The sequence below is a fragment of the Chenopodium album genome, chromosome 20 (genome assembly GCF_948465745.1).
Source record: "Chenopodium album chromosome 20, dcCheAlbu1.1, whole genome shotgun sequence".
Classification (NCBI taxonomy): Eukaryota; Viridiplantae; Streptophyta; class Magnoliopsida; order Caryophyllales; family Amaranthaceae; genus Chenopodium; species Chenopodium album.
The window spans coordinates 30,825,256-30,835,713 of record NC_137853.1 but is presented as its reverse complement, the minus strand read 5'-3'; positions in this window follow the sequence as shown (position 1 = coordinate 30,835,713).

Here is a 10,458-nt window from a genome sequence, read left to right as displayed (position 1 = left end):
GCTGCAAGGAATAATAATAATCCTGACCCTGCTTGGGAGTTGTTTAAGAAGATAGCCCAAAGCAAACCTCCTACTTAGCAAGGAGAACCTGACCCAACTATCCTTGAAAACTGGCTGAGAGAATTTGACAAGTTGTTTGTGGCAGTAGCATGTCCTAATGAGTCCAAAGTGAGTAGTGCAGCTTATTACTTAAGGGGTGAAGCAGATCTGTGGTGGCAGCAGAATGAACAAGCTGTGAGAGCATTACCTAATTTTGGAGAATGTGTTCAAGGAGCAAGTGAGGGATAAGTTCTACCCTATATTCTTGCAGAAGCAGAAAGCTGATGAGTTCCTGGAACTTAAGATGGGGAGTATGTCGCTGACTAAGTATTACACTAAGTTTATCGAGCTGTCTAGGTTTGCTGAAGATACTGTGGCTACTGATAGGCAGAAAGCTACAAGGTTTGAGAGGGGATTGCCTCTTTCTCTTCAAAGCAGGTTGTCTGGACAAATGTTTGACAATTTGGACGAGTTGTATGGTAGAGCAGCGCATTTACATGCGTTAGAGTTGAAGGAGAAAGCTGAAAAGGCTGAGTTGGAAGCTAGGGAGAAAAGAAAGGAGCCTATGACTAGTTCTGGACCGTTTGGGAACCAGAATAACTTTCAGAAGCAAAAGATTAACCATCACCAAGGCAATAATTTCCAGAATAATAGAAACAACCAAGGTGGGCGCAATTTTCCTAAGGGAAATAGGAACCAGCCTGGAGATCGTAACTAGAGGGTATATTATTGTAAGAGATGTTCCAACAATCATCCAGGGATCGATTCGATGCATGGCTAGGGCTCGTGCTTTTCTTGTAATTTTAGCACGATACGTCATTTGATTTCTTTCTCGTCTTTGTCGATTCCTAAAATCGACTCGACGCTCTAAGCTCGGAATCCGACGTCTTAGTTCATAAAATCTCTATCGACTCATTTAATCCTTCGGATAAATTCTTCGCTTCGGTTCGGTTACACGATTGGGTGTGACCCGAAGGGTTTAGTCAAGAGCAAGCTATAATATTAATTGTACATTAATAGTACTGATTGGAAGCGGCCTCCAGCTAGGCATTCTGATCACTTGACCTCACTGAATTATTAGCTTTCCAAATTAATTCCGAACCCTATATTGGAATAATACACTTGTTTGAAGGACACCAATCCTTTCAATCTCCCACTTGTCCTTCCGAACAAGTGTGCTGATAGTGTATAGCCTTTTTCCTATGTCACTTAATGCCTCTTCATGAACTATAAGGTAAGATTCTTCGTCATCCTTATTACGTCCAAAAGTGTTTCTCGATTTTCGAGTTCGTCTGTCAATAAGCAGAAGATTTCTAAAATCCATCTGAGCACGGACATGTTCACTACTGTTAATAGGGGGACATTCCCAGTCTTGCATTGTTAGCTTCCCTTACTAAGAGGACATAGCCGCCCGAGTGTTGCCTTTATAATCCCCTTGTACAGCAGACGTTTGACAACATCAAAACGGACTAGTACTCAAACAAGAGAACTTACAATACTCATGGTTGAGGAAAGAGGATCCGATAGCCATAATGAGTAATATACTTATGACGATTGTTAAATCTCTTAAAGTAGTCTCATAGGTCGATCCAGTATAGTTCAAAACTAATACATGTGCAAATGATTTATGACAATCTTGTCCTTGTAGGACAAGAAACGTGCTATAAATCATACTACACACTAATCTCACGTGGCCATTAGTCGTCCAACATTCAAATGACCTCGATTAGGGATGATTTCGATAAGATATTCAACGTTCACTTAATAGGTGTTTCTTTATCCAAGACATTATCTTGATACCCTATTTTGAATATTCTCAAATCGAATGGACTCATTATTTAATTCTAAACCACAATTAAATAGAAATGGAATAATAATTTGCAGAAAAATTAAATTACTTCATAAATGAATGGTTTAACTTAGTGTTTTACATTAAGATCTCCACAACTTAATTAAAACACACAAATAGGGAAATCAAAGCCAATCTCCAATATGCCTGATTCCCATTGCCTCAACGTGCTTGTTGTGTTTCACTTGAGGCAAAGGTTTAATGAGTGGGTCGGCAACATTGTCGTCCATTCTAATCTTGCAAATTCTGATTTCATCCCCAGACTTCCATTCCCTTATCATGTGAAATCGCCTCATGACATGTTTGACTTTCTGATGCTCCCTTGGTTCTCTTGCCTGAGCAATAGCCCCACTATTATCACAGTAGAGGTCTATTGGTCCCTTTACTGAGGGGACAACACCAAGTTCACCAACGAACTTACGAATTTAAACTGCCTCCTTAGCTGCTTTTGAAGCTGCCAAGTATTCGGCTTCAGTTGTAGAATCTGCAGTCGTGCTTTGCTTAGCACTCTTCCAACTGAACACTCCTCCATTTAGACAGAACACGTACCCTGATTGTGACTTGAAGTCGTCTCTGTTAGTCTGGAAGCTTGCGTCGCTATAACCTTCAACAACCACATCCTTACTCCCACCATAGACCAGAAATTTATCCTTGTTCCTTTTCAGGTACTTTAGGATATTCTTGGCCGCAGTCCAATACGCCTCTCCTGGGTCTGATTGGTATCGGCTCGTAGCACTCAAGGCATACGATACATCCGGCCTAGTACATATCATGGCATACATGATCGATCCAATAAGCGAAGCATATGGAATCTGACTCATCCTCTCTCGCTCATCAAGTGTCTTTGGACACTGTTCCTTGTTGAGAGTTATGCCATGAGACATGGGTAGGTGGCCCCTCTTGGCTTCCACCATATTGAATCGTGCCAATACCTTATCAATATAAGTACTTTGGCTCAATCCAATCATCCTCTTAGATTTATCCCTATAGATCTTGATACCCAATATGTATTGTGCCTCTCCCAAGTCCTTCATTGAGAAACACTTTCCAAGCCAAGTCTTTACAGACTCCAACATTGGAATGCTGTTTCCAATGAGCAATATGTCATCGACATATAGGAAAAGGAATGCGATGTCACTCCCACTGACCTTCTTGTAAACACAAGACTCATCTGGATTCTTGATAAAACCAAACTCACTAATGGCTTCATCGAATCGCAAATTCCAACTACTGCTTGCCTGCTTTAGTCCATAAATGGACTTCTTAAGCTTGCATACCTTCCCAGCATTGTTTGGATCTACAAAACCTTCCGGCTGTGTCATGTACATAGTTTCTTCCAAAATCCCATTAAGGAAAGCAGTTTTGACGTCCATTTGCCATATCTCATAATTATAATATGCGGCAATTGCTAGGATAATCCGGACGGACTTAAGCATGGTGACTGGCAAAAAAGTTTCATCATAATCAACCCCGTGAATTTTCCTGTAACCTTTTGCCACCAGTCTAGCTTGGTATACATATACAACTCCATCTTTGTCGGTTTTCAACTTGAAAATCCATTTGCAACCGATGGGTGTGTAACCTATGGGCAAATCAACCAAGTCCCAGACTTGATTTTCTAACATGGAGTCCATCTCGGATTTCATGGCTTCTTGCCATTTTGCAGAGTCGAGGCTCATCTTAGCTTGTTTGTATGTCGCTGGCTCATCTTCATCCATAACTAGGATGTCTTGATTCTTGGTTAAGACAACACCGAGGTATTTGTCTGGTTGAGATCTCGGCCTTTGCGACCTACGTAGGGTAATAGATTGAGCATTTTCTTTGTCATTTTGAATTTGAACATTGTCGGTTTGACTCTGTCCATTTTCAACAGCTGCTTCCAAAGCACTTTGATTGTTAGTTTTGTTAGGTTGACTTTATTGCTCACCTTCTCGAACTTCATCAAGTTTGATTTTCCTCCCACTTGTTATTTTAGAAAGATACTCCTTTTCCAAAAAGACACCATCTCGAGCAACAAATACTTTGTTCTCAGATTGGTTGTAGAAGTAATACCCCTTTGTTTCTTTTGGATATCCCACAAAGAAACATTTGTCAGATTTTGGTGCAAGCTTGTCAGACATGAGTCTTTTGACATATGCTTCGCAACCCCAAATCTTAAGAAAAGACAACCGTGGAGGTTTCTTCGTCCATAATTCATATGGAGTCTTTTCGACAGCTTTTGACGAAGCGCGGTTCAGTGTAAGTGACGCGGTTAAAAGTGCGGGTCCCCAGAAAGAGATAGGAAGATCACTAAGACCCATCATTGATCGAACCATGTCTAACGGAGTTCGATTTCTCCTCTCGGACACTCCATTCCATTGTGGAGTTCCAGGAGGTGTCAATTCTGAGAGAATTCCATGTTCTTTCAGATGATCGTCGAAATCGTAGCTCAAATACTCGCCACCTCGATCCGATCGAAGTGCTTTGATTTTCTTGCCAAGATGATTTTCCACTTTACTCTGAAATTCTTTGAATTTCTCAAAGGACTCAAATTTGTGCGACATAAGGTAGACATATCCATATATACTAAAGTCGTCCGTGAATGTGACAAAATAGAGATAACCATTTCTTGTAGTTGTTCTCATTGGTTCACATACATCCGTGTGTATAAGAGCCAATAAGTCACTAGCCCTTTCTCCCAACTTGGAGAATGGTTGTTTTATCATCTTGCCAAGTAGACATCCTTCATAGTTTTCGAATGAATCAAGAATCCCTTCATGAAGAAGCTTCTTGATGCGTTTGATGTTAATATGGCCAAGTCGACAATGCCACAAGTAGGTTTGATTCGACACCACGGTCTTAGCCCTTTTGGCGGTATCATTAACATTATAAATCTGTTTGTCTAGTGAAAGCACATGAAGATCATTTTCTGAATGTGCGGTACCATATAAAACATTATCAAGATAAAATTCACAACTATTGTCTTTTATTCGAAATTCAAAACCCTTGGCGTCCAACGCCGAAATTGAAATAATGTTTTTGGTAATTTTTGGAACATGATAACAATCTTCAAGTTCTAAACAAGCCCAGAGGGCAAAGACAAACTAAGTTTCCCAACAGATACGGCCGCAATCCTTGCTCCATTGCCGACCCGGAGTTCCACGTCTCCCTTCACTAGCCTTCTACTTTTCCTTAGTCCTTGAGCATTGGAACAAAGGTGTGAGCCACATCCGGTATCTAATACCCATGAAGCTTTGCTAGTAAAGTTAAGGTCTATAACATATATACCTGATCCAGAAGTAACGGTGTCGTTCTTCTTATCATCCTTGAACTTGAGGCAATCCCGTTTCCAATGTCCCTTCTTCTTACAGTAGAAACATTCGGAATCGGATTGAGAAGAGGTTACCTTCTTTTCCTTGTTACCCTTGGTAGCTTTTGACTTAGGCGGAAAGGTCTTCTTACCCTTCCCCTTAAAGCCTTTCTTCTTGCCCGAGCGCTTGAATGGCTTGCCCTTCTTGACCATAAGCATATTATGATTCCCCTCATCCTTGAGCGTTTGCTCGCTTTGCTTCAACATTCCATGAAGCTCGGTGAGGGTTTTCTCCATGCTGTGCATATTAAAGTTCATCTTGAATTGATCATAGCCTTTGTGCAGCGAATGGAGATTAATGTCAATTGCCATCTCGTTCGAGTACCCAGCATCAAGCCTTTCCATGTTCTCAAATAATCCGATCATTTTAAGTACATGTGCGCTGACTGGCTCTCCTTTCTTGAGCTTGCTCTCAAGGATCTGCCTGTGGGTCTCAAACCTCTCAGTTTAGGCCTGCTCTTGGAACATATTCTGAAGTTCAGAAATGATCTCAAAAGTCGTCTCCTTCTCAAAGAAAGTCTTTTGGAGATCTAGAGACATTGTGGCCAACATGATGCACTTGACATCCCGATTGGCAGCGTGCCATCGGTTTAGGACAGCTTGTGTGACCTCCTCATTAGGAGCGTCGGGCATTTCCTCATCAAGGACGTATTCCTTTAACTCTTGCATGAGAACTATTTGCAAGTTCCTTTGCCAATCAAGGAAGTTTGTCCCATTCAACTTCTCTTTATCGAGAATAGAACGGAGTGAAAACTGGTTGTTGGTGTTAGTTGCAAACATGTTTCTACAATTGAAAGAATTTGCAATGAAAAACCATTCATAAAACCAATAAGTTTGAAATTTAAAGCATACATGCAAACTTCCAATCTTATTAAGCGTTTTATCCACACATTCAAAATTGTCCCTTTTAGACTAGAATAAAACGATTCCAAGACCCCAAAAATCAAAAAGTGATTAAGCATGCTTAGGCTTGTCTTAACACTTAATATTTTAAGGTAAGCAATCCAATTGCTAATAGCTCTAAGCTACTCTCGGTTCGATAAAACGTCGCATCTAATGCTTTCTTGACGTTTATCTCCATTGCCACGACATCTAAGGACTCCTTACTGATATCGTTGAGTTTAACCAAAATTAACTTGTATACCTAGTATACCTTACGTTCCTAGGAAAGTAGTAATGCCTTGCTTTGGCATAGCCCATTCCTATTCTCATTAGTTCAGTGACATGGGAAAACTAGGTCGTTGTCTTGACCAATCTTTCCTATGGTCAAACAATATTTGTAATCAATCAACTAACCAAAATACTAGTATAATGGTAAGCTAAAAGGTCGAACCACTAGGAATGGGGGGTTAGATGGTATAGTCTTTCGCTAAGCTATTTCGAAAAGAGTGAAGGAGAGTGTAATCAAACTATTGAGTAAACAAGGTAAAATCAATATTCAAAAGCGCTAGGGATTTAGGATCCACATACAATTATGATAATCATGCCACTTGAGGAAAGTTCAATCAATCCAAATGTTGTAAAGGAGGATAGCAATTGCAATCAAGAGGATTCAAATAGGCTATCTTCTAGAAGTCAAACTAGGGTTCACTATGGATGACTAGTAAGAAGAATCACAAATCAAATTCCATCAATTAAAGTAATTTCTAAATCAAGGGTTCATGTCATTAGAAATCACAATGCAATCTAGCTTGAACATCAAGGTTGATCACTCCTTATCAATTCAATCACATGCACAATTCCATCAACCAATTTAATCACAACATTCAAATTAATCAAAATTCATCAACTAGCAATGATCATCATTCATGCATGCTTCACCAACTCCCTAGCAAGTAGTCTACTCACTAAGCATATTAAGATTGAAGAACGAAACTAAATGAATCACAATCACCATCATCTTAAACTAAATCAAGTAGAAATTCAAATCAATCAAGCTTTAAACCAAAAGATCAACAATCAAACAATCATATATGAATCAAGCAAAATCAAGCAATAGAGAAGAATTAAAGGAAGAAAATCTCACTAAATATCATTGATTAAGGAAGAAATCCAAGCTTTCATGAAGTAATTGAAGTACAAATCAAGTGTTCAAGTGTTTCTCTCTCTACTTTTCTCTCTCTACTAAATCTGGAAATTTCTCCTTGTACTTGGAAATTAACGTCATCCTAAAAAAGAAAAGTCAAAGGTATTTATAGCAAGAGGAACATAAGGGGATGAGGGGCTATGGTGCGCACGCACAGCAGCCCCGTGCGCACGCACAGGGGGGTCTGCGCGCACGCACCCCTGCTGCAGGCTCGTGGTGCGCAGCTCCCCTTGTTGCTAGCTTGTGGCCTCTTTGCGCGATGCTTCGATCCTAGCGCGCTCATGCATCCCTATAGTCGACGCTCTCATGTGATGCTCACGAGGAGGGCAGCCACAAAAACTCCATTTTTGCGTGTTCATGACCAAGACATGCGATGATGGTGATGCACGAGAGCGCTAATGCCAAGAGTAGGAGCTTGCTTCTTATCTTGAACTCTAGCCAACCAAATGAGATGAGGCCTTATCCCAAGCATCCAAAAGACTTGGGAAACCTTCCAAAGTAGATCCCGAGACCCGAACAAGGCCTACAATAAAAGAGAGTAGAGCGAGTAAAGTAGAAAAGACGAAAATACCCTTAAAATGCAAGAAATCACAAAATAAAGGAAACGAAGAAACTAAAGCACAAATGAACGAAACTAAGGTATTATTTAAAGAGAAAAGCTATAAAATAGAAGAAAAACGTCCTAAAATGCTACCATATGAATGCCAAAAATGACACTCATCATTCAGTAAGTGTTATTTTGGAATGGCAAATTTTAACTTAATTTTATTGGGACTTAGGGTTTCTATGTTGGTTGATTTAAGTGAACTAAACTAATAATTCAACATTCGAAATCCTAAACATGCATCTAATATCGCAATTATATATAAGCAAAATATAAAGGGCATAAATAGAGATGCATTTGGAAACTAGCATGACCCCTTGAAACTTGAATCTTCAAATCTTCAAGGTCCTTCATTGCATCTTCTTGGCTTCGTCTTCTTAGAAACGCCGTCTTCAAGACATCTCCGCCAATTATGCAACTACTAATAATAAGACTAGGACTTAATCTAAATATTAAGGTACAAAAATACTCAACGGCACGAAGTCCGTATTTAGATTTACAAAAATACATAATGGAGCGCAGTCCGTATTTACTATCCTAGTCGGGCCCCACTAGTTGCCACTTTGTAAAACCTGCATTAGAATATCTATTCCATTCATCCATTCACTTCTAAAGTGAATGGCCCAAACATTTCACAAATAAATCAAGCAACAATGCAAAACACGCACAAACTAGTAACTAACTTAGGTGGTTAATCCGCTTAACACGCCTAATTAAAACTAGTCAAAGTTGTTATCCAATTATGTGAATTAACGCAATTATAGCTAAAGTGATTAAAAAAGCTCCCACTAAATTCCATATCTAACTCAATTAAAATTAATCCAATTAAAATAAATAAAGCCGGTTAACCCAAAATTTTGCCAAATTATGTTGCAAGTGCCAGGAAAAACCGAGGCCTAGCCTCGTTTTAATTAAAACAAAAACCGCAAAATCGCAAAATAATAGCCCCTCAACGGCCGAGTGCCTAGCATCCAAGCCACGAGGCTCGGCTTGCTAGACACCAAGGCCCTGCTGCCATGCGTGGGTGCTGTCCGCACAGGCACAACAGCGTGCAAGCCACCTGCTAGTCACTGGCAGCGTCGCAGCATGCTCAGCATGCTTGCGTCTTGCTAGCGCTAGCAGCGTGCTTGCGCGCTTGCTGGTGTTGGCCGCAGCCTTGCTGTGCGGGCTAGCGCTGCCTAGCAGTCGCGGCATTACACCACACGCACGCACTGCCGCACCAAGTGCTGCTGCTCGCACATACTCACGCACCAGCACGGTGCACTCCCTCGGCAGCCACATGTGGGCTGCGCAAGCAGCCCAGCTAGCCGAGGGTGGTGCTCGAGGCTTGGTGCCTCGTTTTACGTGCTTATGCCTTGGAATTTTATTCCGATTTTGTGTGTGACATAAAAAATCAATTCTAAATTGATTTTAGAACTAAAATTGAGCAATAATGAAAATAAAACAAGTCCAACTTAAATAAATTCAAGTTTAGTGCACAAACCAAAATTAATTCAAGAACCATTCTTTAAATTATTTTTGGCTCAACTTGATGCTACAAAATTGAGGGCTATTCTCACAATTAATTTAACCAACATAAATTAATAATGAGATTTGACAAAAATAGTTGAATAAATAATCATTCATCCAATGAAAAAATTTATCCAACACTCACTTGTGCACATTTGAATATTGTAATCTTCCAATATGAAGAACAATAATATTTCAAGCAGAAGTATGAACATTTAAGACTTTAATCAACTTAAAAATGATTACAGCCAAAATTAGTTCATTATGGATTTTAGAAAGTTAAGATCCAACTAACTAAACAATTAAAGATTGAATCTTTAACACTTTAGGGGGTTCAAAATCCATATTCACCATAAACATTCACACTCCAAGCAACTATTTTGCAAAAATGTGAAATTGCAAGTTTATGTGAAAATAAGAGCTAACCAAATTAAGCACCAATTATGACTTCATAAACATGCTTAATAAGGGTTAAAATTGCAGAAGATTAATGGTATAATCAAACACATAATCCAACAATTGCATGCCATAATTAATCAAGGTTTAAAGATTTAAAATTTTTCGTCAAAAACGAAAAACCCCTTAAAAAACCACTTTCTGGGTGGATTTTGGCTTCTGGAAGGCCATTTTTAAACACAAAGTGAGTAAAGTCTGATTTTGAACATCGATTCCACCCAAAATTCACTATTTTTAAGTCAAAATCGGAGTTCGTAATCCAAAATTAGCATAAATACGATTTTAATCTAATTAAAAAACGAGCTCCTAATCTAATTAGGATGCTAAACCAGAAATTTAAATCCATTTTAAATCACCTTAATAAATTCTTAGTTGTAAAAATTAAATGCAAGAGGCTCTTATACCGCTGTTGGGTTTTGCGGTGTCCGACACTACGCGGAAACAAAACCCGATAACTGGATCGCATGCATAATAATTACAACATAAACAAAAGCACGCAAATAAACAAAACACAAGAGAAGAGAGAGAATGAATACTCACCCTAGATGCGTGCTTCACTCAACTGA